General features: G+C 37.5%; 1 protein-coding gene and 1 long non-coding RNA gene across 3 annotated transcripts in view; one reads left to right on the top strand and one right to left on the bottom strand.

Annotated features, from left to right (window-relative positions):
• EMCN (endomucin) overlaps positions 1-2,986 on the top strand; it is a 97,500-nt gene extending 94,514 nt beyond the window's left edge. Inside the window, exon 12 of one of the 2 annotated variants that reach the window (XM_032460592.1) lies at positions 2,708-2,986. The gene's annotated coding sequence lies outside the window, so the exon portion shown is untranslated. The remainder of the gene's footprint in view (positions 1-2,707) is intronic. The other variant, XM_032460618.1, reaches the window with a different exon arrangement.
• The window catches only part of LOC116657573, a 122,146-nt gene extending 105,166 nt beyond the window's left edge, over positions 1-16,980 (bottom strand). Inside the window, exon 1 of the long non-coding RNA XR_004312724.1 lies at positions 16,859-16,980. This is a non-coding gene — a long non-coding RNA (uncharacterized LOC116657573). The remainder of the gene's footprint in view (positions 1-16,858) is intronic.
• Positions 16,981-25,927: the final 8,947 nt, after the last annotated feature.

Raw genomic sequence — 25,927 nt, 5'->3', positions numbered from 1 at the left:
AGAGCACATGCTTAGCATACACAAGGTCCTGGGTTCAATCCCCAGCACCTCCTCTTAAAAAAAAAAAACTTAATTACCCCCCCCGCCAAAATAAAATAATAAATAAATAAATGAATAAAACCATGAAGAGCTACCACTACGTGTCCACAGGAGTAGCTAAAATTATAAAGGCCAATAATACCAAGTGTTGTCGGAAATATGGAGGAACTAGAACTCTCATACATTGTGGGAATGTAAAATCATTCAACAATTTGGGAAACAATTTAGCAGTTCTTCTTGAAAGAAAGTTTAAAAAGCTAACTGTATACTTCTCATATGACACAGCAATTTTTTTTTTTTATTTACCCAAAAGAAATGAAAACATGTCCTGGCCATACAAAGACCTATAAATAAATGTTCATGTTAGCTTTATTCTTTAAAAAAAAAAACTAAAATCTTTAAAATAGGAGAGGAGGGAAATAGCTCAGTGGTAGAGTGCATGCTTAGCATGCACGAGGTCCTGAGTTCAATCCCCAGTACCTCCACTTAAATATATATATATATTAGCTTTATCCATAATACCCAAAAGCTGTAAACAATAAACAAATTGTGGTATAGTCACACAATGGGATACCACTCAGAAATAAAATGAAACAAATTACTAATATACCCAACAAAATGAATCTCAAAACATTATGCATTATGCTACAGAAAAGAAGCCAGACATAGTGGAATGCATACCTTATGACTCCTTTTATATGAAACACTAGAAAAGAAATCAGATCAATGGCTGTCTGGAGCCAGGAAGGTAGGGGAAATGCCAAGAAAGAGGGAATTTGTTGAGATGATAGAAACTTCTGTAGTTTGATTATGGTGTTGGTTACATGGATGTACATATTTGCAAAACTCAAGCTGTAGACTTAAAATGGGTATACTTTTATATGTGAAATACACCTTAATAAAATTGACCTTTTAAAATATTTTTATAAACTTTGGTCAAAAAGAAGGTCTATATTACTAACTTCCTCTTATGGACTGAATTGGGCCCCTCCCCCAAATTCATATGTTGAAGTCCTAACCCTCAGTACCTCAGTGTGACTGCATTTGGGAACAGGGTCTTTAAAGCAATAATTAAAGTTAGACGGGGTCATTAGGGGAGACCCTAGTCCAAGATGACTGGTATCCTTGTAAGATGAGGTTGGGGGACACACACACACACACAAAGAGGGAAGACCGTGTGAAGACACAGGAAGAAGACAGCCAGCTACAAGCTAAGGAGAGAGACCTCAGAATGGAACCAGACCTGCTAACACCTTGACCTTGGATTTCTTGCCTCCAGAACTGTGAAGAAATAAATTTGTTGTTTAAACCACTGTCTGTGGGTCTTTGTTATGATAACCCTAGCAAACTAATACACTTTCCTAGAAGGATACTGAGAAAATTAAATGAGATTGTGATGTACTGGAGACACAAGAAATATCAACCTTTTCCCTTCTTGATTTTCTCAGTGACAACAAGGGTTAAAACTACTCATACCTACATTCAAGATTAATTAGCAAGCCTGAAATCTCTTTCCAACAGCTGGGAGAATTTCTAAAGCCTTCTGTTCTACCGCTAGGTTAGAACCTTCTATATTTCTAAGCATCATGATTCTAGGTACCATCTATTAACATAAATGAGCTTTTAGCCACGTTAACATTAGTGTGATAAGCTGTGAAAATACCGCAATGCTTCCATACCCTTGATAAATAGCTGCTGTCTTGAGCCCATTTCTTCCCCAAGTGCCTCCGTCGCAGCCCTCCTGATCCCTTCCCTGAGACTGCGGCTCTCTCTCTAGGATTCAGCACCTAAGGGGTTAAAGCCTGGCAAAAGTGAAGCCATCTGTTCTTATAAATCCATGTCCCATGCCACACTTATGATCAGATATTTTCAATATCACTGGTGTTCAGGAGTGTGTTTTGATAATGAGGAGAAAGACAATAAGGATGAGTAATTTGAGAGAACATAGGTTTTTAAAATATGGATTTGTTCGATTTCTGGAACACGTTTATTTTGTTGGCCAAAGGTAAGCCTGGGTCACCTTAAATTTAAGCACACCTAGAACAAGGTGATGCTCGCAAAGTTTTAAGGTATAAAATCTGACCTGTAGACTCAAATTTAGGGTTAGGTCTTGAACAGCCTACTCTAGTATCAGGTGTCTGTGGTATCTGTGTACTCCCTTGCTCACAAATATAAACCAAGCCTGTGTGTGTGTGTTTGTGCACGTGCATGTGGGTGTGGTGTGTGCACGTGCTCTAATAAAGGACAGAGTTTCTTCAGTGTTCTGGCCATATATTATCAGAGGGCTTCTCCTGCTGGTGGTACAGTAAGGTATAATAATGCTGTGTGCATTTAAATTATAAATATAAATACAGTGCAGGATTTACAGCATTTTGCTTGGAACTAAAACTAAAGCAAATGAAGGCATTTAAAAAACACTGTCAGCCACTCCATTGCTGTTCCCCTTGCAATGCCACTTAATTATCTCAAAGAGCTTAGATGAGTTGATAGATTGGAAGAGGCACAGATGAGATCATCTCTGGCTTTGCGGTAAAACCCTCTTGTTGGCTGAGTGCAGTACCACTGTTTGCTGTGTGTGAGCTACAAGGGGCGGGTTTTAATTAACGCCTCTATTATCTAAGAGCTACAGTTCAGAAAAGCATTGAACTTCACTTTGTTTCCTAAACAGATGTGCCCAGTGTCAGCTCTGCCCTTTTATTGGGATACAACCCACTCCCTGGGATTGGCATGTATTTTTATTTCAAAAGAAGAATAGTTCCTCTAAGATTCTGCTAGCTGAGGGTCCCACCCTGTGGAGATTCAGAGTGTGAAGCACGGAAATGAAGTCAAACTGCCTGGATAGAGGAACGTGGGACGCTTTCAAAAGTTGAAGTTTTAAGAAACATATGTGGGAAGGGAACAGAAACTGAAATCACCTATTAATACCAAATGCTCATACTTAACATCATCAATAAAATTTTATTACCACCTATTAGTCCAAGGTATTCTTTTAGGCACAATAGTTACCAACAAACATCGTAGGGGATCATTCCCTCTAGGAGCTTATAAGTAAAGAAAATAAGATGTATAGCGTAAAGGGGAAGGCTCTTTTTGACTTATTGCTGATATGGGCTAACGAGGTGAAGGAATTTAATGCAAAACTAAATGTTATGTGACATTACTTGTTCTCCAAGCTCCTTATGTTGGGCACAGAGCACAGGCGTGGAATAAATCATGAGCTCTGAGTTAGATTTGAGCCTAAGTCTAGGTTCCGTCAGTAATCCTCTCAAATCTAAGATGGAAATGTTACGGTTTTGAGAAGATTATGTAAAATAACGCATGCAAATCATTTAGCACAATGCCTGGCATATAAACCAAGCATGAAAAACTATAAATTTAAATCAAAACAAAATGAAATTAGCAGAGGGCTAATACAGACAGATAATTATGTATACAAGGTTGGAGCATAAATAGAAGCCACATCCTGAAAAGGGTTGCCCCTTTTTTCTGTAGGCACTGCAGAAATTCTAAATGTATTTCAACCAAGTAAAATATTATAGAGGCAAGAAAGAGTTAAAGGATGATACAGCAGAAAATCTTTCTTATTTTGCTTTTTAAATTACTTTTAATGAAGAAAGAAATGAAAAACACATAGACAAACATGTTTCCAAAAGAATAGATGTGACTTTGATGCTTATAGAATAGCTCCTTTGAGTGGCAATTAATGACACAAGATGATACTTCCTTCTCTTGGTCTATTTCATGGGATAGTTTTGGCCAAAGATCAAGAAAGACTTCCTTCTTGCTGAGCCCAATTACTAAAACAGTAAAAGATTCACACCCCTAAGATATAAACATCAGTCTAAAGACACCCAGAAAAGATCCTTTTATTTGCTACTCAACTCAGAATTAATTAATAACCAACTCTTACCCACACTGGACTCTCAAATTTCAGCCACTTGATTCTCTCTCCTTAATTGTTTCAAAAGCCTGAGATTTTCTGTAACTCACACTCTGCCCCCATCTTAAAAGGGGTGGATTTTAACTAATTGATTCATTCAGGATCAAGATCAACAGATCACTAGATCTGTCCTTTGAGGTAACCTGCCAGCTTCTTTTTTCCCAAGGTGATGGACACCAGTGATAACCAATTACAGTCTGTACTATCCAGTGATGGGCATCGGGGGACAGGTTTCCATTATTCTCTAAAAATCATTGCAAAGTTTCATACAGGCAAAACTTCCCACGAACATGCAAGCCATGATGACTTAAGTGCACCTTGTAATTATCATCTTATACATAAATTTGCCACAATAATCTTGTGGATATGTTGGGTGGCTATGATCAATTTTTTTCCCTTCTTACATATATCTGGAAACACAATGTTGGCTCCCAGCAAAATAATTTATTACTGGAGAACATGCAGACAGTTTATAAGTGGCCAAGAAAACTTTGGCTCTAACCCAGGCCTTCTGACTTCTAGTTCAAAGCCATTTCCATCAGAGAAGTTGAAATTTATCTTTCCCTAAACTTGAAAGATCAGTTAGCCTAATGATCTTGCCTGGAATATAATTGTGACTGCTGGATTACCCCAAATTATCATTATATCAGCAAGAAGTCATTCAGCCAAAGACTTAAGAGCAAATTATCTTATCAACACCTAACCTTTGTGAGAAAAAAATTAGTAGGTACATATTTAGAGACATTTATTATCAGAATGTTTTGGGCTAACAGAATTATTAAAACTCACATATCTACTGACATCTAAGCAAATTATATCACTATACAATCCTATGGCAATTTTTCTGTAGTCTAAAGCAATGCTATTCAATAAAAATATAATGTGAGCCATATATGTGATTTAAAATTTTCAGGTAGCCACATCAAAAATTAGAAACAGATGAAATTAATTATTTCAACCTTTTTTAATTATGAAAAAAGATATATTTTTTAAACTAAGTCTTTGAAATCAGATGTGCATGTTACACTTACAGCCCACCTCATTTCAGACTTGCCACATTTCAAATGTTCAATAGCTACTCGATTTAATGGCTACCTTATTGGACAGCATAGGTCCAAGGAGTCTAGGGATCCCAATCCTGGGATGTAGTAACCCTAATACCCAAAACTAAAAGGGGAAGCAGGGAGACAGAGCAATACTTTAAAATATCAAATAGTTCAGAACTAGTCATTAGTAATGGAATCAAATGTTTATCAAACCCTACAATTAATTCTTCAAAATAAAGTATTATCTGTATCATCTTTATAAAGGAAAACTATGTTAATTATAAATCAGTTGCTTTACTAGATATTCCCCCTGTCCAGTTTTCTCCTCAATAAAAGATTATAACTAGGTTTTTAAATCTAATAGCTTGAACCTGAACCCAGCAGATATTTCTGTTTGGTATCAACAGTGAGATAACTATTAAGAAAACAGTTAGAAATAAAATTATTTTCCATTTTACCAACCATTCATCATATTGCAAAACTGTAAATAGGAACCACCTGTGAAGCAACTGGGGCTTAACATTCTCTTGGTCTTACACTACAGTGCTTTCTGGAGGCATTGACCCATTTATGGATCATGTGTTCAACTACGTTATCTGCATTGAATCTGACGCTTGTCAGGGCAGATACATAATTAGAAAAACCAAAAAAATCTTCCCCAGTCATTGGCATACTGGTTTATGATCTACCACCCTTCTGAAACTAGTCCCATCCATGAATTCTAGGGAAGTTATCCTCCATGATCCATAGGTAACTATTTTCAAACCTTTCCAGTTATTATCCATCCTCTTATTTCAATCACAATTAACTCCATGCAAATTCCTGACTATTCCAGACTCTGAGTATTACTTACCTTCCCCAGAAATGCTCTTCTTCTTAGATCTCCATCCTCCATACCTCTTAGCTTTTACAGTTTTCTCTGAAGACCCACAACATAACTCAAATGTCACTCCGTGTCTCACTGTACATTTTATATAACTTTATTATATCTCACAACACATTGCAGTATTTTGATATAAAAATATATATATTTAACCTGTACTTTTCACATTTATATGGGCACTTCCAAATCCTCATTTCTCATTCTTCCTCTATAGAAAGAATTATAACTGGGCATAGAGCCACCCTAAAAAGGCATTCAATGCATGTATGTGGAATGAATGATTGATCTTAATACAATTTCTTGCATATCAAAGTTTCCAGATCAAGTCATTAGCCTATGTAAGAGTTACTGTCATATTACTAGGTGGGAAGGAAATAAAACTGGCCCTGATATTTTTAATGAAATCCATCTTAATAGGAAAGTCTAGCTTAAAACTTCTTCCAGCTAATTGTCCTTGGTACAGTTTTTCCTAATACCCCAGTAATACAACAATGGTGACATGCTTCCATTTATTAAATGAATTTTTTGGGGGGAACCTAAGATATTCCAGACACTGTGAATATGTCGAAGTAAAATGGCAAGACATAGTTGCTGCCCACTTAGAGGTCAGAGAAAAAGATGAAAACTCATACATTTGCCTAAAGCTAAAATTAAAATAATGAAATGTGACTAGAAAAGTGCCCCTCCCCGCCAAACACTTTGCTTCTGAAAAGAGAGCAAACCTGTTTTTCTGAAAAGCAAGATGATAGAAAGAAAAATATCTCCTTCTTTCTTTACTGTTTGCCCCACTCAGAAAGAGGATATGAACTAACTAAAACATTGAGCATGAATCCTGCTGCTGCGTGGATTCTATTTTTTGAGGTGAGTAAGATAATATTCTCACACGCTTCTCCCTTGACATCTTAGCTCTCTTTCTATAATACCTCTCCATTCTCTATGTAGAGACGGCAACACTCAGAAAATAACAGGCTGGAAAGTAGAAACAGGTCTTAAGCACGTGCGTAGGGAGTCTTAGGAGTAGAATATTCTGACTATTCTTCTTTTCATCAATTGTAACAGAAGGAAGTCAGGGTAGGGGAGCTGGAGGAGGAGTGTCTCATGATTGAACCTCAACAGGGTTTATCCAGTAAAAGGCTGCCAAATTCCAGAAATGGAAATGGAAACTGTAACAATTTGTTCTCTTGTCATGCCCATGAGAAGACTGAACAAACGCTCAAGTGGATGGTCAGTGAGATCAAGGCAATCTACCTAGTGTATGTGCTTATAAACACCAGGTATAAATATATCTATTTCTTTCAAGTAAGAGTAAACAGCAAGCTAGTAAAATGCAGCTTATGAAGAAAAGCTGCAGGACAGGAGAACAGAGCACGATAAGGAAGACTCAGCAGAAGAGCACGAGTCTGCAATTGACTTACTGTGAGAATCTTTCCAATAAGCCAGGAAAAGAGCGTGACTTCTACGACACAAAGAAACTGACATTAAGAGCACAGGTTAAGAGGCAGTGGCAGCGTGTGAGCACAGGTGGTCTGAGGATTCCAAGGGGATGAGATACAATAAAGGAATTAACATTCACTTTTGAGGCAATAAAGAGTAGTGAAAAAAAAAAAGAGGGAAAAGACAAAACAAGAAGTGAAAAAAAGTCTGTAATAAACACAGAAAATTCATTTTTAAATTAGAAAAGAAAAAATTCTGTACCATTCTGTGCTAATACTTTTAAAATTTTTGATGAAATTGATGACTTTATGGGGAAATATAAATAGCACAAATTTACTCCAGAAGAAATGCAAAAACCTGAAACTGCCAAGATTGGCATTTTCTTCTCTTCTGTGTACATTCCTCTGGCATAACCAACTGGAGGCTAAAACTGGTGTGACGTCAGGGTAAGGAGAGAAGGCATCACTCTGTTCCCCAGCCCAGCAAATCAGAGTTCTCTAATGGAATTCGACACCAAGCTACGCTCACCACAGTGCTGTAGTCCTGCCTTCGGGGCATGGCTTCCTTGTGCCTTGGGAAGGAGAGAATTGTGATCTGATGGAGGGTTAGTTTCTCTTGGGACTTCTTGAACAATACTATCTAACAGCCCAGTCTTGCTGTAAGTAACTAAAACATTTGAGTGCACTTCCCGTCCATCGCTTGCAATTATCTTCCTGCATCCCCTCTTTTCTTCCCTCACTAAGATGTTGTATTACCTTGCTAGGGTTGCCATAACAAAATGCCACACACAGGGTGGCTTAAACAAGGGGAATTTCTTTTCTCACAGTTCTGGAAACTAGACGTCTGAGATCAAAGTGTCAGTCGGGTTAGTTTCCTCTGAAGCTTCTCTTTTTGGCTTGTAGATGGTCGCCTTCTTCCTGCATCCCTGGTGTCTCTTTCTGCATTTCCTAATCTCTGTCCTATAAAGATAACCAGCCAGCTTAAATTAGGGTCCACCTAACAGCCTCATTTTAACCATGATTACCTCTTTAAAGATCTTATCTCCAAATACACTTGCATTCTGGGGCCCTAGGGGTGGGGAATTCCACATATGAAATTTAAGAGGACCCAATTCATCCCATAACAGATTTTTTCAAACAACGTGTATTATAAGTGTAAGTAGCATGAGTGTAGACTTCCTAAATGCTTAGCTTATGACTTTTCACTGGAGTATCTACCCAATATTCTCTGCTCTTCATTTGTCCACATGTGACTGTGAACAAGTTGCCTCTTACCTCTACGGTTATCAATTTCCCTCTTCTATAAAAGAAAGGTATTTGAGTAGATACAATCTATGGTGTCCTTCAGCCTTCACAAAACCAGGATCCTAAGTCACTGGGTATAAATTCAGTCAGGTGTTACAATGAGAAGGCAAGAGGCTGGTGGAAAAAAGTGCCAGAGCTCAAGAGAAAGGCGTGGCCAAGTTTCTTCCATGTGAGCGAAAGCCCCAACCCCCTCCTCCCTCCAGCCCTACAGAGACAGGAAGCAGGAGGAAGGGGAGGGTGCAGTTCTCTAAAGTTCTCAAGAAGGCCTGTCTATACCCAATCAGATGTGGCCTCCTCATTTCTCACAGACATACTGAGCACAAAATGTCATTGCTACCTACCTATATGCATATATATGCGTATAGAACTTCTTACATATATTTACAGAGGTTCCCGTATTTATTTAACAAATACCATGTTTGCTGTTTCACTTTTTTCACTTTCAACATCTCTAGAAAGAGGATACATCTTAAAATCACTTTGGCCCAGCAGCAGTCATGATGGAATTGTCATTGCCTGGGCATGTGTATACAAATACATGAGGAACGGGTATGAAGTTTGCAAGAAATTCTCAGAGACGATGGTGGATCATCTTTTTAAGAAGTGCTATCACCAATGCTCTTGATGGCACAGAGGATACTTGGAAGACGGGTTGGGGTGGGGTGGGCAGAGGAGAAAAGAACTCCTAAAGAAAGTGTCAAAAAATAAATCTCACAACAATGGGAATGTGCTGAAAGCCACTGACCTATACACCTAAAAATGGTGAAGATGCTATATTTCATGTGATACATAGTTTACCACAATAAAAAATAAAATCATCAGAAGTCAGACTCTGAATGTGAAGATGTTTAGGAAATGTATTAACCAATTTATTCCACTTTTTCCTTTCATATATGTACGAAAGTGATATATGATTAAAAAAAATCTGTGTACATGACTGAATAATGTCTTGTATTAAATATAGAATAAAAATTCTAAATGATAAAAAAAAGCATCATGTCATAGTTTAATTGGAAGTGTTTTTCTTCCTACAGATATATGAAATTCTGGTGTGTCTTACAATCAATGCCTCTTCTATTCAATTAAATATAGTATTTAATGAAGTACTTCTATGTGCAGTAATAGGAACAGAGAATATGGAATGATCACAGGCCCTGCCCTTCAGGAGTTTACATTATCTTAGTATGTATAGTTACTAAAATCGATAGTAAGAAAAATAATTTAGAGATATGGGTGCTGGGGTGAGGGTAGAGCTCAATGGTAGAGCACGTGCTTAGCATGCAGGAGGTCCTGGGTTCAATCCCCAGTGCCTCCATTAAAAAAAACAGAGAGCGAGATGGATGCTAGAAGATAGGACTATGTATGCTCTTGGAGAGGTTGAATCTTGCCTGGGCGATCAAGGAAGTCCCCTCAGAGAAGTGGTACCTAATCTAGGACAGAAAGATGAGGAAGAGCTAAGCAGGAGTGAGGAAAGAGCATTCACCATGGAAGGGAGCACATCAAATCATGGAAGTGAGGATGAGCACGGCTGACCGGCGGAACTAAGAAAAGTCCAGTGTAAGTAAAGGAGAGAAAAGGGGAGGGGACAGAGACGGAGCTGGAGAGGCAGGTAGGGGCTGGACCGGGGCACTAGGCCCAGGTCTTCCCAGGTGGCAGGGTTGTGGGTCGATGCATTCATAGTGGCAGCTGAGGGGAGGTGTGTTCCGCAATTGCAGTTTTGTTCTCAGGTTGTAGGAATTTCAACTGGGTCTTTTTTAGGAAACCATCTGTGGCGTTTCTCAAATTCCCCTCACAGGCAAAGGTGCTTTGTCTGGCAAGAACTTTGCCTTAATTTAGCAGTTTTAAAAGGCTGCTGTCCAATTGATGTCTTAAAATTCCGACACTTCAGGGAGGTCCTAATATTTTTACACATGGGTCTATTTTGAGTCTACTGTCTTTTCAATCAACCTGTTACTCTTAAGTTATCTCATGCCTAAACAAGATGTTTATCTATTAGCAGAAATGTCCTTAAAATGTAATTGAAACTACTTGGTCAGCCAAGCAGATTAATCTCTGGATAACGTGTGTGTTTGCCTAAGAAATTTAAATTTTTATACACATTATCCACATTAGCCATTTATAGTGGTCTATATTTCAGTGATGATGTGGTTGATTTATTTGCATAGATTTCTGCTCCACAAAAGAAAAAACAATAAAAATAACCATATTAGCTTGGCTGGTTAATTTTATGCAACAACTTGACTGGGCCACGGTGTGCCCAGATATTTGGTTAAACATTATCTTAGTCCTTTGGGGCTGTTATAACAAAACAGCATAAACTGAGTGGCTTACAAACAACAGAAATGTATTTCTCACAATTCTGGAGGCTGGAAGTTCAAGGGCAAGACAGATTCAGTGTCTGTTGTGGGCCATGCCCTAGAAAGCTGTCTTTTTGCTGTTACCTCACATGGTGAAAGAAACAAAGGATCTTTCTAGGTCTCTTTAATAAGGGCACTAAACCCATCCATAAGGGCTCCATCCTCATGACCTAATCACCTTTCAAAGAGCCCCCTCCCCCAGCCACTTCCTACTGCTCTTACCTTGAGGTCTAGGATTTCAACGTATGAATTTTAGAGAAACATAAATATTCAGTCCATAAGAAACTTTACTTCTGAGTGTGTCTGGGAGGGTGTTTCTGGGTGAGATTAACATTTGAATTGGTAGACTGAGTAAAGCAGGTCACTGTCCCCAGTGTGGGTGGTATTCATTGAAGGCCTGAATAGAATAAAAGGCTGATAAAGAAAGAATGTTTTCTGCTTGACAGTCTTTGAGCTGGGACATCCATCTGCTCTTCTGCCTTTAGATTCAGACTCAGATTGAAATTTACACCATTGGTTCTCCCGGGTCTCCAGCTTCCTGGTTACAGATCGTGGACTTACTTCTCCACCTCCATAGCTGCATAAGGCAACTCCTTTGAGTTAAAAATACATGTATATATAAAAATAATTTTTATATGTATATATATATATATAAATAATTTTATATATGTATATATACATAATTTTTTCTGTTTCTCTAGAGAACCAGACTAGTTCAATAGCTAACAAAAATAGAGCCCTTAATAAGTCCCCAGGCATTATATTAAGACCTTACGTTGAGTCCAATTAGCCTTGTAAACACTTGTAAGGTAGATGCTTTTGTTATCTCCATTTTGCAGATTAATAGTAAATGAAGCTTAGAAAGTTCAGGTAGATTTCCTAATGTTGGCTAACTCTCAGAACCAATGGGGTATATTTATTTATTTTACAAACATTAATTTAGTATGTGTGCCAAGCATGGCTCTAAACATTATCCAAATACTACTCATTTAATCCTTCTAACAGCCCTGTGGGGCAGAGACAGAAAGGCTGAGTAGCTTACCATGAAAAGAGGAGAACCAGGATTCAAACCCAGATCACCTGGCTTCAGAGTTCTAAGCCTAACCACCATTTCAGTCATCAGAGGCCAGACTAGCCAACAATTTCAACCTTATGAATTGTCAGCTTTATGCCCTTGGTAGAATCATTCAATCAGAATTAAACTCTGAGCCTAAATTTTCTAATCTAAAAATGCTGAGTACACAAGATACTGTAAAAATCAAATGTGCTGATACAGATTTCACTATTATTTTAGAGGTCACTGTGATCATGCTTAGTCCATCACTTTAACTATTATTGTTGTCACTAATGATTTATATTAATTATATCATTATCATTGATATAATCACCAATTTGATGATTAACCCTCACACCTATGGGTGCTTCATTAAAAGCACTTCACCTTGATAGTATTTTTAAGAAGCTTTGTGTAAATGAAGCTTTATCACCTACTACTTATTTTGCTAGCTAGTCCTCAACAAGAATGAAGAGGGAGGGAAGGACAAAGGCATCAGGGTGAAGTGCCAAGAGACAAAGGGATGGCTTGGAAGTCCATTCTGAGTCACAGATCTCAAGAGAAAGGCCAACCATCCCAGATCACTGTTCTAGAGCCGAGGCCATTTCCTGCTATTCTGTCTTAATGTTTGGAACAACAAGTGCCAAAGGGAATCCCACTAGGTCCAGTGCCCTTTTCCAAATCCTTTCTTCCAGAATGGTACAATCCAAGTATAGTATCCAGGCAAGGATCTAAATAAAGTGACCTTAAGTATATAAAACAAAATACTGAAAGTCACCACCAATTAAGTAATCAGGGAAGTAAAACCTTCTCATCTCACTTGCAGCAGCAGCGTACTTGGCCACTTGATTGACTGACCTCTTACCTGGGTTTGTTCTTGACCATGGGACCTTTATCAGCTCTGCTTCCTGCTTCCCAACCCCTACACATCTAGGGAAACCCCAGGGTATTTTTCTAGCTAAAGTCAAAATCTCAGTTGGCTGCATGCAATGTTTTTTTTTCCTCATCAACTCCTACTCCAAAATGCTTTAATCCAAAAAGATGTGAGTTGTCATGGTGACTCTTACTGTAGTTGCTAGAAGCTTTTGTAAGATGCAGTCATCATCTTGTTATATTTCAGCTTTAAAATTTCCAGCAACAAGAAAAAAATGAAGTTTCCTTTGTCAGAATAGGAAGTGAAGTGCTTAGCAAATTTGTAAGCAAATGAAAGCAATCTGGGGAGTGAGCACCATGGGACACTCACGAGCTCCCCAGGAAAGAGCCTGAATGCTGTCTGTAGGGTGAGGTACTTCTAAAGGAGAAGATACCAATGCAGAACACAGATTCTCTGTTCTTTTTAGCTTTAAATGATCAGTTTCCAGGGGCCTAAGTAAATAACTGAATAATTCAGCCAAAGGAAATCTCCAATATTAACCTGAAAGACCCAGGGTGGGCAAAACAGGACCCACAGGGCAAATAAGCCCTGCCACTGGTTTTTTTTTTTTTTTTTTTTTTAAAGTTTTATTGGAACATAACCGTGTCCATTCCTTTAGAAGGTGTCTCTGGGTGCTTTCACTCTACAGTGGAAGATTGTGTAGTTGCCGCAGAGACCATCTTGCCTTTTACAGAAATATTGGCCAGCGGGCTGCGAAGAGGCAAAAGGTTAAGGGAGAGAGGGGAACCAAGCACAATTTGGAATTCCACTTGAGTATCTCCTTTTTGTCCCTCAGTTTTTTCCCTAACACATTATTTACATTCTAATGTAGAGCTCTAAACCATGGGAGAAAGTCTCTTTCCCTTGTTTCAGCTCAACTCCTCTGAGGAACAGTTGCGAACACAGCATTAGACCTGCAAGAGACTCACTGGAGAAAATCCCCCGTGTGGGGCAAAGAGGAGGAGCCGGGGAACCTCCAGAGGGCGCTGCAGGTCCGACTCCTGCGGAAGGACCCGGGAAAGGAAGGAGGGCTGGGAGGAAGGGTCTAACGCAGCGGCCCAGCTCCAAAAGTTCTCAGGCAAGAGAGAGTCTGCAAGCTAGTCGTCTGTGAGTAGTCCTGCCCCTCACAGGCACGGCCCTGCCAAAAGCAGACCCTGCTCCAACACCAGGGAGGATTCGGGACCATTCATCAGTTAGGGTTCCTACGTTAGATCCTCACCCTGTCCCATTCTATTATTTCAAATGTATCATATTTCCAACCTGCCCACAATTGTTGAGAGGCCAATGTGCATACAGAGCACTACACATACAGAGCACTACACTGAGTTTTGTGATGGGGAGGAAGAAAAAGCATAAAAAAACTCACTGAGTTCAAAGCAGGGGAAAGGTAACTTTGGAATTGCTGACAGACGGACAATGCAATGATCTCTTGACTTTTCCCTGCAACTGTTTGCTAGGTTCTCACAGCACCTGTAAACCTGACAAACTCCCTTCCCGACAGAGCCCTCTGACTCGATGGGCCACAGAATAAAGGCTCTGTATTGTGCTGGTTCTCTGATTGCTGTGCTCTGGGCTTCCTCCCCTCTGCTGTCTGCACACGCTGACCAAGGGGCGATGTGAGACACAGGAAGTGGGACAGATGTCAAACTTTCAAGTTCCCGACTCATCTCCCTGCTTTACAGTGGAAGCAGGCAGAGATGAGAACGGGATTTCAAAAAGATGAATCCCTATAGTATTATTTCACAAAGCAAATGCTTGGCATCCTTCGTTTCGTTTCTTTCTTTCTCTGCCCAACCTCCTTTTGTTAAAATCTGACTGAAGAGTTGCTATGACCACCAACTGAACACTGAAATGATACAGCCCAGAGTCACTGCAAGAGTGCCAAACAATTGTTAAATAAGTATGCTAATGGATTGGGGTTGATATTTATAATGTTATTTTTGCTCTTTCTTGGAGCAACTTAAAAGGATGACCAGGAGTCTCAAGAACTTGTTAACTCTTGTTCGAAAAAGCAGAATTCTTCTAGAATGCACTTTAGTTTCAGAATTAAACAACATCTTTCTTCCAGGAAAATCAGCAAGTCAACCTTCTTTCATTGTTTTCTTGCTGATACCTTGGAGATCCCACCAACAGACCCAGATAATTGTTCATCTTGAACCTACGTCACCCTTCTCATGCCTGTGTTCCTCACTGCCATTTTACAGAGCCCTGTCACTCTTTGTCCTTCTGCCTCTAATTCTAATTGGAATTATGAAGAAAGTAGAGAAAAGGACAAAGAGCTTTCTGCTCCTTAAAACTTAAAAGCCTGGCCGCTTTCAAGGGCTCCTATCTCTGCTTCATGATTTTCTTGCTTCAGCAACAACTTTCCTAATAGGTGGCTGATAGAAATTCTTACTAATTCTATAATAGAAAGAAAGAGATCCAAATGCCCAGACTCTAATTTATCAACCATTATACAAAAAGTAGTGACAACTACATTAAAGAGAATCATATCTGCAGATTTATTTTTGAGGTCAATCATTCATACCTTATGTAACACCCAGAACTTACTGATGAGAGTAATTTTGTAAAAATGCATTCTTAAGTTGAGCCTCCCACAATCTCACCACCCACGGCACCCATCCCAGGAAAAGCAAGGGTGTGGAATTCAAATTTACTGAAGATAAATAAAACTGGAATAATTTTTAAAGGTCATAATTAAAATTAATAAGTGCTTACAGCTGTCAATATATGGAGAACCCTCTCCTTAATTAATAGACTTGATGTTCTTTCTCTAGTTCTATTTCAGAACAATATACGTATCTGTGCCATAACATACATACAGATGTTACTATCAATAAGTTACCGATTAAAGAGAAATCAACAGATATTTCCTAGTAGAAATTCTTCTGAGATAATTCTATCTCATTTGAGGCCAGTGGTTGCCAAAACTTTGAGATGCTGCAAGCCCTTTTAATTATTTTTTTCTATGTGTTCTATATTTTGAAACAGTCTATGTAACAAATAACCATACTTAGTTAAATAGAAATTCATTTTTCCATTTCTATTCACCAAGGCATTTGGAAGCATTCATCAAGAGCTTCCCAACAGCTGGAGATAGTGAGCTCATCACCATGAGTTGATACAACTTCAGCTTGTAGCAAGAGACAAAGTTTTATCCAGCAGCTAGAGCAGCTTTATTGTCAGTAGGCTTATAGTTTCCATAAGGTTGTTTTAAAAAATAATGAACACCGCCTACAGATCTCCGTTACTAACTTCATAAATCCTGAAGAACTAGGGACACTGTCAAGAAGCATTGCTCCAAGACACAGGAACTGTTTCTCAACCTTTTTCCCACTCCAATATCTAGGCGCCACAACCCACTCTTATAAGTAACTATTAATCACAGTGACAGATTATAGCCGTGCTGCCCATGGGCAAGAATGCACCAAAATCTTGGGGAGAAACGGTGCCTGTTGAGAGAAGAGAATGCATGAGTTGAAAAAGTGTCACAAGTGACTGATATAATCTTCACGTCACCTCCTAGTTGAAAACGACTGCTAGCAGTTATATAATTCCTGAATAGAAAGCGAGCCTATTTCTTCAGTTCTGAAAATAAAGCCCTCTCTATGAATCCTAGATGTAGCTAGATTACTAGGAAAATTCATGATTTGAAATATTTCTATTAGTTTTTCTGTATTTTGGAACAGTGAAGAAATTTCTTTTGTCACTTCTGAAGCCCAGTCAATCTGAGAAGAAAACAATGCTATTCCAGAATCCCTAGAGGCCGAGTTTATTGGGTAGAATATCTATCCCATTATAAGCACTCAAATATTACTCTATACTCATTACAAATACAGGAAAGGGGCTTTTGGGGACTGCAGTCAAATTTCACCACAAATTCCTTACCATTCTCCTTTCATTCCAGCTCCTGGGTGGCCTTTTGCTCTGGAAGAAGCTACTTGGAATTTCAGATGCAAAGACAAAGCAGCATCAGGACACATACTGAATGTAGGAGGCAAAGCTTACTGTCCCATCCCTGTGATTATGAAAAGTGCCTCCCACACTCCGATAGTTACCATTCCAAATGAAACAGTAAACCTCGATCCACCAGCCTATTTTGGAAATGGTAGTCTTGGATGTACATGAAGTTGATTTTGTTGAACTTTGATAATCTGCCAGTGTCTTCATCATATTTTCCAGGGAGCTTATTATTAGCTGTACTCAAAGTACATGAACACCTTGAATACATTAGAGTAATCCCCATAGCTTTATCTTTCAAAAGATTTTGAGCTAAAGCTTTGGCTAATTTTATTTTCCAGTGGAAGTCCAACCCTGCCAAGGAATCAAAATTGGAAGTATTCCCAAAACCAAGCCTATTTCTTTTCAATACGTTATCTTCCTCTGCAGAGTTTTGCCAAACATAAGAATTGTGCAAAATTTTAAGCTTGTTGCTTATAAAATAAATTTCAGGTAGTCAGTAATTTGCATTCATAGGGATAAGAAGGATATAGCACAGAAGAAGCTAAAGACAAATAGAAGGTAGCATAAGCAAACTGATTTCCAAACTGAACAAGTAGGTAAATTTACATCTAAATAACAAAAGGGCCATTATTGAAATATTCTATATCCACTGGACTTTCTTTTTACACTGGAATTCCCTGCATGGGCAACATAATTACACAGAAATGTGTTAGAATAATAGACTCCCCAAACAGTGTATATAGGCCACTGAAGCTTCGTTAATCTGAAAGTCTGAATTCACACATGAGGAAACTACTAAGACTCTGATGATTAAATGCCTATTTCAGGTTACACAATGGCAGATCCAGACCCTTTGGATTTCATTCTTTCCATTACAATATCTAATTCCATATGAAGATCCAAAATGCATTTGATTTTTTTTATCAAAAAGGATAAGAGTAGAATTAGGAGTTTTAAACCTGACCTGTGGAGAACTGAAGAACATAGACAGTGAGGATAGAGGTGAGACCTATTTACTGTGTGTGCTGTGGTTGTGGGACTTGCCATCCTCCTTAGTCTGGGGGAAACTTCTTGAGCTAAAACTCATTAAAAGAAGTTATCAATTATTAGTTATCAATAAAAGACTGACCCCATGTGTTATGTTATTTTAACACTGGCTCCTCTGAGTCTGCCTTATGCTATTCCTCCACTTTGGAAAGACGGAATTGAGAAGCCTTTACTTTAAAATCAGACATTTTTGATGCATATCAAGGTCTCTGTATGGTTACACTTTAGAGAGTCACTAAAATCTCACAAAGTTTATTTCATTTATTGACCTGTGACATAAACAAACAATTCGAATGTCAGGACAGTTGTGACAATTTGTGACAATTGATCCTTCAATGAAAGGTGTTTCATTAAAATATATATATAAAAAAGTAAACCTCTCACACTCTTACAAGAGACTAGCACAGCTCTGCACTGAAATTGAATCTTATTAGAACATATTCTCTATATTTTCCCTGAGGATCCTAACAATAGTTTATTCACTATTAATATTCACAGACTCTGTGCCTCAACAATCTTAGATCCCTGTAATATTTAGTACAAAAATTTGTGTTAAAATGAACTGAATAGAATCCTTTTTATTTCTAAATGAACGTAAAGGACTGGACATAGATCAGAAGTGTGCATTCCAATGCAGAAATTATTAGAAAAGTAAAACAAAGGGGGATCTATCCATTTGCAGCAACATGGGTGGAGACTGGAGATCGTCACTCTAAGTAAGCCAGAAAGAGAAAGAAAAATACCATATGATGTCACTTAGATGTGGAATCTAAAAAAAAAAAAAAAAAAAAAAAAAAGACACAATGAACTTATTTGCAAAACAAAGACAGACCCACAGACATAGAAAACAAACTATGGTTACCAGCGGGGAAAGAGGTTGGGAAGGGATAACTTGGGAGTTTGGGATATGCAGATACTAATTACTATAAATAAAATAGATAAACAATAAGGTCCTACTGTATAGTACAGGGAACTATATTCAATACCTTGTAATGGCCTATAATAGAAAATAATATGAAAAGGAATATATATATATAACTGAATCAGTATGCTGTACACCAGAAATTAACACAGTATTGTAAACTGACTATAGCTCAATTTAAAAAAAGGGGTGAGGGGATCTGTTGCTATTTTCTGAAGACAGTGATGGCTCACATGGAAGAGAGTCAACTGCTCACTAAAAATTGCCAGAGCCCAGAGATGACATTGAGAAGTGGCTTCGCAGGCACAGATTAAATTTCCCAGCCTCCACTGCAGGTAGGTGAGAACATATTACTAATCATCCTTGGATTTCTCTATGTGTGAGAAATAACTTCTCTTGTGTTGGGCTACAGAATTTTTGTGCTTTTAATTCTTGCAGCAGCTACTCTGAAGTGAATGTAACCACAAAATATCCCTGTGCCTACCAATTCTTTTTATGAAACTTTACACACAAACATTGTTTCCTCCTGGATACACTGAACTGGTAAGGTTAACAGCATGTCACTCAGGAGTTGCAACACTGCTTTTGAAGTCCTTTATTATGCAACAGGATTTGCTGCTTTCCTAGCTGAATTCATTAACAAAGTGACTCTGCTGACTTTTTTGCTGGTGGCAGATCTTTGAAGTGCTTATTCAAATCTTCAGAAAAACATCATTATTTTTCTCTTCAATCAAGCACAGGTGGATATCTCCTCACTTTCCTCTCTTCCTCCTCTTTTCATTCTCTTTCTGTCACCCACTTCTACTTGGATTCTCTAAATACTTATAGAAAGAAATTTCTATCCAAAAAGCTTAATTTTAACTGGATTTTTTGTCATAATAAAATCATTATTTTCCCATGTCTGATGAATTATTGACAACTGAAGAAGTAGGTATTAGCTTGGATTTTATTTATGATTCTGTTGAATTCTCCACTGCATTTAAAACATGGGAAACACAGACCTGTCAATGATATCACCTATTGGAAAATATTACTGTGGTGCTGATCTTTTAATGAGACAGTAAGTAGGCTGCCTTTGGAAACTGGAGTAACTCTTTGATGTTATAAAGATGTACAAATCAAATTTCCTTTGTACATATTCAGCACAAGTTCAGATTTATGCCTTTAATAAAGCACAGCAGTGATCTGGTTGCATATCTGAAAACTGACAATGTGCAGTAGAATTTTCCCAGTGGGTGCTATTTGCCTGCAAGTCATAAGAGTAGAAGGCTGCATGGCCCCAACAGAGCAAAAACATTGTCTAAAATCCTGCTGGGTAAGTCAACAGTGAGATGGACTTCTAATGAGGAACTAGGTAGTTAGAAATTCTGTAATCATTTAGTTATCATTTTCTCTGCAAACATTTGTTGTTGGCTAAGTGCTATCATGCTTCAAGAAATGATAATATCTTTACTATTTGAATGAGATCTGTCTCCCTTTATACTGTTGAATTCTATCTGGTAGAGTTCCCACCTAGCTCTTCTAATCAGTGAACTGTGCCTAGCACCTACAGCCACAGCACTGTTAGTGGGATGCAAGACCCCAAACTTCTCAAGGTAGATTATAAGAGCCTTTGTCATTTAGGTAAAGCTTGCTTTTCTCGTTCTATCTCTTATAACACATCCTTCCCCACCATCCGTCCACGTTAGCACACACACGTATGCACACACCTACTCTCCAACCACGTGAGCTGTTGGTACTTATTGTACATATTCTTATACACACTTTCTTTAGTTCTCAGGTTGAATATCCTTTCCTCCAGAAAGCCTTTTCTTGTAGGTCATTCTCTAGAAGAAGAATGACACAGAGATTACTCTGCCGGAAAATTTTTAGAGAGTACTCCAGAACAGTATCTGAGGGAAGAAAGGGAAGAAAACAATACTGGACAGGAGAGATACAGCTGTGATGAAATAGCAGCAGAAACCTGAGCTGACTCTAAGGGGAGTTTTGAAGCTGACCCTTGAGTGCTGTCCCATGTTGGGAAGGGAGGGTCAGGAAGTTACAGCCCAGGTCAGTCAGGCACTGGCTGCAGGTGCCCAGGGAAGGAAGCATCACCTTGCACAGGCAGCTCTCATCAATCAAGGCGGTAGATGCAGGGGGCCTGGAGGGGAAGGATTTCTGCCTGGAGGGCTCTCAGCAACTGGTGAGCTTATTCCTTTCTGAAGGGGGATCAGGGGGCACATCACAGCATTCACCACAGACCTCCTCTGGCTCCACTCAGATCCACTTCGTTGAATAAGATTCAAATACTTCATACCTAAATTCACAGGATGCAACTAAACCACCATGTAGAGAAAACTGTATAGTTTTAAGTAAATGAGCCAAGAATCCTTCACAAGAAGTTGGAAGATCAATAATATCAAAGAAAGAGAAGAGAAGATATTAACAAAACAGAGAACAAATACACAGTAGAGAGGGTCAACAAAGTCAAAAGTAATTGAAAAGACTTAAAAGTAATAGGTTGATGGAGAGAGAGGGAGAAACAACAAGTTTAGTCATTCATGGAAGAAGCTATCATTACAGATTTGACAGACAAAAACACTTTAATTTGTAATAAGTTCTTAAAACATTTTAATATTAAATTACTCAAGTCAGTAATTTAAAACTTTCTACCACAAAAACTCCAGGCAAGATTTTTCTACTGAGTTCTATTAAACATTAAGGGAGAAGTAATTTTAATGTACACAAACTCTTCTAAAGAATTGAAGAAGTGTTTCAATTCTCAATTGATTCAACCAATTTTAAGAATTAGCAATCACCTAGATAGCAAATCCCAAAAATGTTGGTTAAAAAAACAAACAAACCAAAACCAAAACAAAAACCTAAAGTATTCGCAACTCAGAAACAGCAATATATGAAAAGAATTGTGAGAAAAGTGGGTTTATGTTAATTATAAATTTGGTTCAGTGTTGGAAGAGCAGTCAATGTAAGTTTGTTAAGACAAGTAACCAGCAAATATACTAACTAGTTGAAGCAAATAAGAAAATTTATAAAATCTTGATAAATTCAAAAGATCAGAAAAGGATAGAGGAAAGGGAAAAGCATTGGAATAAAAGAAATCAAAAAATAAGATTGTGGAAATCATTTAAATATATCAGTAACCATTACATATACAAAAGCACTAACTTGCCAGATAAAACAGTTTCCCAGATTAGAAAAAAACTGGCCAATCAAGACATAGTAGTACCAGAACATATTAAGTATATAGAATAAAAATAAGAACTGAAAATAAAAGCAAAAAAAGAGTCGCTGCCTCTGGACAGTTGTTCTAGAACTAAAGCACAGTGGATCAAGGAATTTCTTTCCAGCTTTCCTTCTAATTTAAAATGTGTTACTAAATGTTTAGAAATATCTACATGTCACTACTAATATTTATCCATACTTAGGTCTCATCTCCTTCCAAATATTCCAACTACTTTCTCATTTTAAAAGTTTCCTTAAAAGTTTTTTGTTTTCTTTTTAATGAGTTTGTGTTTTAGTACTTCTGTATTGCCTCATAACTATGGAAACAAATTCTGTGCCAGGGAGTTTTAGAAGAAGTAAAGTTAGATTCTGGCATTCAGCATTTTTGGAAATGAAATTGCCTATAATGGATTGTTGTTATAAAAATAAGTTTTCCTCATTTGCTGACCAGGATCACAGCATGTCAAAGACACTCAGAGATTCTCTGATGATTTTGGAGACTCAAGCAAAAACAAAAGTTAGTGTCTCATTTTAAGTGAGCCCAATGATAATCACTGAAGCCTCACATGTAAGTGAGTAACTGTAAATCAATTGGCTTATTTAAGTGTACTGTAAGAAACTTCCCAAGAAATAGGATATAAATGCAGAATGTGAGCAGAGCAGAGATTATGTATAACCTTACCAGCAAGTTTTCCTCAATTGTGGGGAATTGGTGTATATGTGTCAGAGGGACCTGAGAAAGAAACTTTTTATATTCTCTTTATTTTAAAAAAAGTGTAATATTTCTATCAATATAAAAGACATTATAGATGAAGCAAGACACATTTTAAACAATAATAAATAGCACACTTATACAGTGCTTGCCATATGCCATTTCCTCTAAGTGATTTTTATACATAATTTATTAAATCTTCACAACCTATGAGAAAACTGCTAAAATCATGCCCATTTCATAAATGAGCAAACTGAGAGGAGAGGTTAATACCTTTTCCAAATTCACCTAGAATTTGGAGCTAGATACGAACACAGGCATATGGCTGCACAGTGTGTGTTCTTAACCAGCATGATATAAAGATAACACATAAACATTGTGAAAAGTTAGAAAAGTAAAGGAAAATGTCACTTTCCATCTTTTCTATATTCATGATTTTGTATCTTGATTATTACAGTGCATATTATGTACCTGGGTTTCATCAGTCAACATATTATAACTGTTTTTCAATGTTTTTGTATAATCATTATAATTCACTTTATGTCTTCATATTATTCAATCCTATGGATGAAATAATTTGCTCTATTATTGAACATTGGGTTGCATCCAATATTTTCCTATTGTATGTGTATATAAACCTACCTTCAGCATCTTTATAAATGGGGCTTTTATCATATTTCTAATTATTTCCTTAGGAAATATATACAGATGTAAAATTATTGAGTAATTAAGAGTAAGTTTTATAATCTACTTAAAAAAAAACAAACTAAAGAGTTTCTAATTTTTTTCCAAGCATTGTGTGTTACTACGTTGTTAGTCTTTAAAACCAGTAATAAACTAAATCCCACCTTTTTAGCTCTCCTTTGCAGTAGATGACTGTCAATTACCCAACAGCTCTACCTGGAGCTAACAGGTTAGAAGCTCCAATTCGTACCCTTATTAAAATCACTAATTTTACTTTTTTGAATCTGGCAATAATGTTATCAAGTCACTTGTTTTGGCACATAGACTTTTATACAGAAGAATACAATTTCTGCCAGCATAACAGAGTCCTTTTGTTTTGCCAAGGAAGACTGTAACTGATGATTTTTATTGTCTCAAGTTGATTCTGTGGAGAGATTTCCTACCCACAGCTGGATCATGCAAAGCCACCATGGAACTGTACCCATTTTAATTATATTTGCTCTGCCCTAAAACTTGAGAAGCTAAAGCTCCAGAAAGCTAGGCATTTTAACTACTTTTTTTTTTTTTAATATACTGAATCACTGAACCAACACATACTCACATAATAAATAACTTTTTGCTCTGGGTCTGATATTTTGTGAAATTACAGAGGAGACAATTTTAGAACTGGAAAAGAACTTAAAAATGTTCATTTTGTCCAACTCCTTATTTTATAGATGAAGAAAATGAGGCCCAGTAAGTTTAAGATAGCTTTTTCAGACTAACAGAGAATTAATGGCAAAGTTAGACTAGAACTGAGTCTCCTCACTCCTATGACCTCTGAGTCTACTTTTAAAATTTGAGAAATGGTACCAATAAAGTCCAGAAAGATTGAATCCAGAAAAAGGAATGGCATTTAATCATGGGAATCAGGCCCCACTGATACCAAGAATATATGATATTAAACAAAAATTTCAGTGAAGGGGAAAAGGTAGGTTAATAAGCTTGTTAATGTGTCTTGGTCAACACATGGCCAAGATCGTATGGCCATGATGTTAATTTACATCACAGAATTTAGGGTCAGGATGGATGACCTAATGTACAGTGAGTGACAAGTGGTCTTTCTCAAATATGTAAGATAGAGCCTATGCCTAAACTATTTTTAGGTAATTGTTTTCTCCTCAAAGGAATAATTCATTAATGTAGGAATAGGCTGGATCTAAGTTTTTAGTTACTAAAAGTTGGACAATAATATCAGAGGTGAAGACCCGTCTAAAAGTTTAGGGAGGCTGTACCATCACTGTAATACAGTGCTACTGAGTGTAGCCCATGGACCAACAGAATCAGCTTCACCTGGGAGCTTATTAAAACCACACAAATCAGCCCCACCTAGACCTATCTGCAAGTACAGCCTGAGAATTTATATTTTAACAAGCTCTCCAGGTGAATCCCATGCATGCTAAAGCTAAAGAAGCATTGTTCTAATAACGTTATTCTCAACCTTTTTTGCACATTGGGATCACATGAGGAGCCTTTAAAACTACTTATGCCTGAGTCTCATCCCAGATTCATATTTAATGTAGCCTGGATATTACCACAGTTGGGAATCAATACTCCAACAATTCATTTGGAGCATTTGTGTTGGTTCCTTTTTATATAATTATTGAAAATAGACCTCAGCTTACCCACCTCCCCCAAGGTTTAGAACAGGGGTCTGCAAAGTAAATTGATACAATATGACCATTGGAATATAGGCACAAAATATTAGAACCTCCATTTTCATTTATTTCAAATTTCAATGCTTTAACATCTATGTTTGCCTATATTTGTTATCTCCATAAGAGTTTTAATATAGTAACACATGGAAAATTTATAAATATCATTAAAAATAGAGGATGCATACTAGATAGCTTTAATTATCAGAATTCATGATATAGAATAATGGTTTTCAAACTTGAGTGTGCATGAAAATTAAAATACAGATAAATTCAATTATCCTGAGTTTGGGTCCAGGGATCTATAGTACAAGATATACCCCAGACGGTTCTTATATAAATGCTCCATAGACTACTCTTTAAGAAACACTCGTTTAGAACCAGGCTTCGTTTCAGGTAGAGCAAAAGCGTAGAGAGTGATTCGGAAGGGCAGAACACTCATTCAGGACCTCAAAGGGTAATAGTACCTCAATGAGATAATCATGTGTAAAGGCATGAATGTCAGCTTTGAAGGATATCAGCACTCTCAGAGGGAATAGCTTCCTGGGGCCAACCATGGTTCCAAAGGTAGCTGTGTACCAAGACTATCATTGAACAGATTTACAATGAGAAAAATAACTTTTAGGTAGACTATAGGGTCTCCTATTGGTTGCCAATATATTATAGTCCTGCAGAAAACCAATAAAATGAAAAATTATAACGAAACATTTGCT

This window comes from Camelus ferus, chromosome 2 (assembly GCF_009834535.1).
Source record: "Camelus ferus isolate YT-003-E chromosome 2, BCGSAC_Cfer_1.0, whole genome shotgun sequence".
In the NCBI taxonomy this organism is placed as follows: Eukaryota; Metazoa; Chordata; class Mammalia; order Artiodactyla; family Camelidae; genus Camelus; species Camelus ferus.
Note: the sequence above shows the minus strand (reverse complement) of the source record. Positions and strands in the feature narration are given on the sequence as shown.